This window comes from Sciurus carolinensis, unplaced genomic scaffold, assembly GCF_902686445.1.
Source record: "Sciurus carolinensis unplaced genomic scaffold, mSciCar1.2, whole genome shotgun sequence".
In the NCBI taxonomy this organism is placed as follows: Eukaryota; Metazoa; Chordata; class Mammalia; order Rodentia; family Sciuridae; genus Sciurus; species Sciurus carolinensis.
This window is the reverse complement of record NW_025920154.1, coordinates 1492807-1498388: the sequence shown is the minus strand read 5'-3', so window position 1 is coordinate 1498388 and position 5582 is coordinate 1492807. Positions and strand designations below refer to the sequence as shown.

Below are 5582 nucleotides of genomic sequence, written 5' to 3'. Positions count from 1 at the left end.
AAGCAATGACAATAAATTCAACAGAAAGTAAATGGCAGCAAGCAGATGGTCCTTAAGTCTCCTGCACATCAAATTCAACAGAATTCAGTAAAGAAGCAGAGTAATAGCAAAAATGGAATGGTATCGGCACCAAAATAGGTAGATCATTGGTACAGAACAGAGGATACAGAGACAAACAACTCTATAAACAACTATATGAAACATAGAAACAAACTAAGTGTACAATAAAGGATAATAAATTGTACAGCATAACTATACATTTAAATAGTATGAGGACATAAGAAATATAATACAGAAAAATATCAATTATACAATGTCCCAAATGAAGAAAGTAGGATATACAACTATATATAGGTTTTATAAATGTGCATGAATTCAAAGTGAAAAACCCCAATATTTCCATAAATATATATTTCTTAGTACAATAAATTTTTCTGTACTTTCTAACATAAACTTGCATTGCTTTCAAAATTAGCACAAATAATATTAAAAGACTAATGTGTATGTTGGACTTAAGCAATCATAAATGTCCAAATCCTTGATTGTTGCAGTTATTAACATGACATTTTCTTGTATGTTTAATATTAACATGAAATATATTATGAAAACTTTAGTGAAACAACTTTTCCTAATCAGAAAGATTAATGTTTTATCTTGTGTGGATTCATAGGAGACCTTTGCACCACACAGATTAATGTACAAATAAAATGGTCAGTGCCATCTACAAACAAATGCAAACACAAGTTCCATGGAAAAGCCCCAAGCTTCAATAAATATTTAGATTTTTCCTATCAACCCTATGCCATGAAAAGATAGAATTTTAAGATCAATAAAATGGAATTAATTAAACTCGGAAAAACTTATATTTATTTATTCTTACAAAATACTTAGAAAAAGATTACCTAAAATGCAGATCTCTACAAAGAGGGCAAATATAAATATAATATCTACTCCAAAATCTTACAAGAAACATTTCAGGAACTAAAAAGACTCCTACTGAAGCAAACTTTGACTTAATGTGTTATACACAGGACTTTTATCTTTTCCTCATCCTGTAACTCTACTATCATAGATGCACTTGAGTTCAGGCATAATTCAAAACATGGGGAAGGAGAATGGAATCCTAAGTTTTCTAGTAGTGCAACAGAAGCAAGTGAAAAAGGCAGGTGGAGGAGCTGGACAGCAATTTGAAGGTGCCTGTGCCCAGATGGGCACAAACTAATCTCAGAAATACAAAGGCAATCCTTAGTTATAATAGGGGCATGAAGTTTTATCCAAGACAGAAGCTAACCAGCAGTCCAATACCATTCCTATCATTATGCCAAATTCCACCACTTTCATTCCAGACATAAACATGCAATTACCATAAAACAATTCAAAGGCACTAAGAAAGGTCTGCATAGAAAATTAGAGAAATAATGTACATCAGAGAAAAATACTACTATGCTTCATCTTCATGTTATGCAATGTGACAAGGGTTGTGATAATTGTCATTGTAGATGCCTGGGAAACCAGGAAGGAGCCTGATGGGTGTGTGGTATGCAAGTAACCAAAGAACTATACACACAGAGAAACTTCTGGGTAAGTTTCAGCAGTTCAGGAAATTGCTGTACCAGAGAATAATGGATGGAAGAGCAGTTGGGAACTTAGAAACACATGTAAAACCTGTCGGCCTTCATTCTTTTTGCATTTCTAACATCAAAGAAAATGTGAAATTTACAGATAATCTAAAATTTTATTTTCCTTCTTACCTTGGATGATCAGAAAGTAAATAGTTGATTTTATATCTGCCTTTTCTTGTTCATGAGTAGAAGGCTTTTTGTCTTCCATGATCCTTAAGTATTTTCAAGTTGTGATGTGGCATAGTCAGACAGCTGGCCCCATCTTATGTGGCTCCCACTCCACCTAAGAAAGCAATCAGAACTTGGTCCAAGAGCACCACAGGAGAAGCAGAAATTACAATGTGTGGTTGTAATTACTATACTTAAATACAAGTGTACACATAAATAATTAAGATGCCATCTTTATAACACACAAGGAAAAGGAAATACATCTACATACTTAAGGCGCCCTTCCCTAAATTTTCTGAAAAATTGCAAAATTTTGTAAAAATTGAGTTTACTCTATTTGCTCTAACCTGTCTCTTCCTTTTCCACTAGATGAAAAAAAAAGTACGTTCAGAGAAGAGAATTCTGGGGATGAAGACTAGCAAGGGTGTCTGTGTGATTTCTGGAGGTCAGTACATCAGATATGGGTCAAAGTGAGTTGCAGGAGGACAGCACCTTATCTTTCTTAGGTGGGTGGGACTGGAAAGGAAAGCCTGGTTTCAGTTGGCGGTGGGTGGGGGACCTTGGGAACTCTCAGGAAGCCATGAAGAAAGCGGCATGAAAGGAGCTTTGCCTATAGCTTAAGTGGGCCCAGGTTCTTCCAACACCAAATCCCACACTGGTGCAGACAGTGAGTTCCTGGTGACAGTCCAAGGGCACACTCCCAGGATACTGAATCAAGAGATATGGGGGATGCGGAGGCACCCAGCAGCAGGAAACCCTGTTTCTCTCTCCCTGCACATAAACTTTACCCTTTATGAAAATCAAGAGAGAACATAAAAGATGAAAACAGCAGCCAGGCCAACTTTTGAACATGCAAGAGGTGGAAGAGGAAAAGGGGAAGGTAATTTGAGCCAACTTTCAAAGCACAATTCAAGCAGAGATCTTCCCACTCATACAAAGAAAAAATATAGACAGACTACTCAGGGATACCCCTAAAGAGGTTCCCTCCTGAAGTTAGAAGGGAGTTAGAAGGAGGGAGTTAGAAGAGAGAGAGTTGCTGCAAGGGAGAAAACAGGGGTCACCCATCCTTAGAACATATAACCTTGTCTTGAAAGTCAAAGAAACCTTCATTAGACCAGATTCCTGCTGCCAACCTTGATGCAGATGATCCTCTAACAGATGAAGAAGATGAAGATTTTGAAGAGGAGGGTGATGATGATGATACTGCAGTTCTTGCAGAACTGGAAAACATTTTTTTAAAAGGGCAGAGAAGCAGACCAGGAAGTAACAAGAACAAAAAGCTAAAGAGAGAATTCATATGGAGAAAATTCTGAGTAGAAACCCTCTTCTTAATCTCACTGGTGCATCCCAGCTTCAGGTCAACTACAAAGTTAAAAGAAGATGGGCTGTTGATGTTGGGTTCAAGAACTGCTCAAAAGGTGTAGATGGTGAAAAGAAAGACAAAAGATTTATAAATGATACCCTGCTATCTGAATTTCACAAAAGGTTCACAGAAAAACATATTAAATAGTATAGTTTTATGTGCTTAAATACTGTAAAATGTTTAAAAAAAATGTATACCCCCAAAAATTTTACCTCTAAACTCAATACTTATCAAGTTTTAATATTTAGGTGGATTTGATCAACTACATATTCATATTCAATGAAACACTATTATTATCATTAATAATACTAAAAGAAAAACTTCTTAAAATTACAAATAGAAAATATATAATTGTATATAAACATTTTGTTGTAAAGAAGTATGTTGAGAAGAACAAATCTTCCAGTCACAAAAATATAATACCTTGGGTTAAAATTCTATAATGAGAGGGTAACTGAAATGAGAAAGAGGAATCATACACATAGGTTGTTTTTTTCTTTTTCATTTTTTACTGTTAAACAAGATACAGTCAAATATTTTTAAAATAAATTTAGGTAAGAATTAAATCACAACAGCATTTTCAATTGAATACTTTGAAAGGAGTGGTGGTACCATTTTAAAATCTGACTCCTTTAGAATAATGACAGTTATCTTCCATGAGCCTATCTAAATTAAAAACAGAAAAATCCCTGCCCACCTTTCATCTTCAAAAGATGTACATGTTTACAAAATTACAATATGGAATATCTAACTGAAGCCTTGAAGACCACTGGACTATTCTAATTATTTTGTACAATAATATTAGGTGATTACAACACACCCACTCACCAACAGAGAATCATCCACACAGAAACTTGGTAAAGACTCTTCAAACCAAAAAAATATTTTAAAAAAGAAATTAACAGGTAGTTATACAATATTTCATTCACCAATATTTGAAGATACTTTCTTCTCAGCTGCTCATGAAAGCTTCTCCAAAACAGACCATGTTTTAGGTCAAAAAGCAACATTTACCACACATACACATACACACAAAAGCTGTAATTCATTACAAAAATTCTGATAACATGGAATAAAATTAAATCTCAAAAAACCTACAGAAACATTATAAATATATAGAGATTGAACAATACACTTTTGAATAATGAATGGGTGATAGAAGAAATCAGGGGAAAATTAAAAAGTTCCTGGAATCAAATGAGAATAGTGATATAACATACCAGAACCTCTAGGACACGATAAAGCCAGCTGTAACAGGAAAGTTTACATAGCTGTAAGCACATACATAAGAAAACCAGAAATGTGAAAAAAATTAAAAATAAAAAAAGCAATGCATCTCAAGGCTCTTGAAAAACAAGAGAGACAACAACAACAACAAAAATACTCCAAAATTGGTAGGTAAAAAAAAAAGGAAATTTTTGATTAGATTTAAAATCAATGTATTTGAGAATAAAGATACAAAGAATCAATGAAACAAAGAGTTGGCTTTTCTGAAAGATAATCAAGATTGATAAGCCCTAAGCCAAACTAATCAAAAGAAAAAGATACAAGTTAATAAAATTACAGAAGAAAAAATCACCACAGACATCACAGAAATTCAGAGGATCATTGGCAACAATTGTGGAAACTTAACACTCCAACAAATTATAAAATCTAGAATAAATGGAAATGTTTCTGGACACATAAGACCTGCCAAAATTGAATAAGGAGGACACAGAAAACTGAAGCACAGCAGTAACTAGAAATGAAATAGAAGCAGGAATAAAAAAGCCTCCCAATGAAGAAAAGATCAGGACCAGAGAGATTCTCACCTGAATCTTCCAGACCTTTCGAGAAATAATTCTAATGCTCCTCAAATTACTCCATGAAACAGAAAGGGATCAAACACTTTAAATTCATTCTATAGAGCCAGTATTTCACTCATACCAAAACCAGATAAAGCACATGAAATAAAGAAAACTACCAACCAATATCCCTAATGAATTCAGAAGAAAATATTCTTAATATTAGCAAATTGTACTTAAAAGCAGCATGTTAAGAAGACTGTACATCATGACCAAGTTTTTTTTTTATCCCAGAGACAGAAGAATAGCTTAATTTATGCAAATCAAAAACAAGTGAACCAGAGTCTGGGCTCATGCTCCTTCAAATTCATAATGATGGTGCTGATCTTGACTGCCTGTCTCAGTGGACAGCCTGTGAGCTGCATGCTCACAATTCCCAACAATCCCCAGACCATTTGAGAGAAGGGCTACACATGCCTTCCCTCCTTTCTCTTTTGCAGTAGGACCTCAGGGTTGTGCAGTTCTTCCCCACAGTGCCAGGTGCCTCAGAGGGAGCCATCCCACTCCAAGCTGCAGTGGGTATTTTTACTTTCTCCTTTATTATTTTAGGAGTGGGCATTTGTCCAAACTCTGGTTAATGAGACA

The 5582-nt window shown here is 34.8% G+C and overlaps 1 pseudogene; it reads left to right on the top strand.

The window, feature by feature from the left end:
- The first annotated feature begins 2609 nt into the window (after window positions 1–2609).
- On the top strand, window positions 2610–3300 carry LOC124974548 (spliceosome-associated protein CWC15 homolog; annotated as a pseudogene).
- Window positions 3301–5582: the final 2282 nt, after the last annotated feature.